Consider the following 296-nt stretch of genomic DNA (forward strand, 5'->3'; position numbering starts at 1 on the left):
CCCCTCAGGGCCCCCATGCCCGACCACCAGCAGCACCAGCTCCTACCTGCACACACTGAGGCCCCAAGTCCCTCCTGCAGTACCAGCTCCCCTCAGCCCTGCTGCCTCCACCTTTTTATCCCCAGCTGATCCCCATCATGGCCACCACCCACCACCCCCCGCCCCGCTCAGCACCAGCACCAGCACCAGCACCTCTGCCCTCCTCCAAACCTGCTCTCCCAGCAGCTCAGGGGCTGCAGGAGCCGATGCTGTGATGGGTGGCTGTGTCCCATGGCACAGCGCAGTGGCACGGTGGG

This window comes from Antrostomus carolinensis, unplaced genomic scaffold (assembly GCF_000700745.2).
Source record: "Antrostomus carolinensis isolate BGI_N321 unplaced genomic scaffold, ASM70074v2 scaffold34362, whole genome shotgun sequence".
NCBI classification, from domain to species: Eukaryota; Metazoa; Chordata; class Aves; order Caprimulgiformes; family Caprimulgidae; genus Antrostomus; species Antrostomus carolinensis.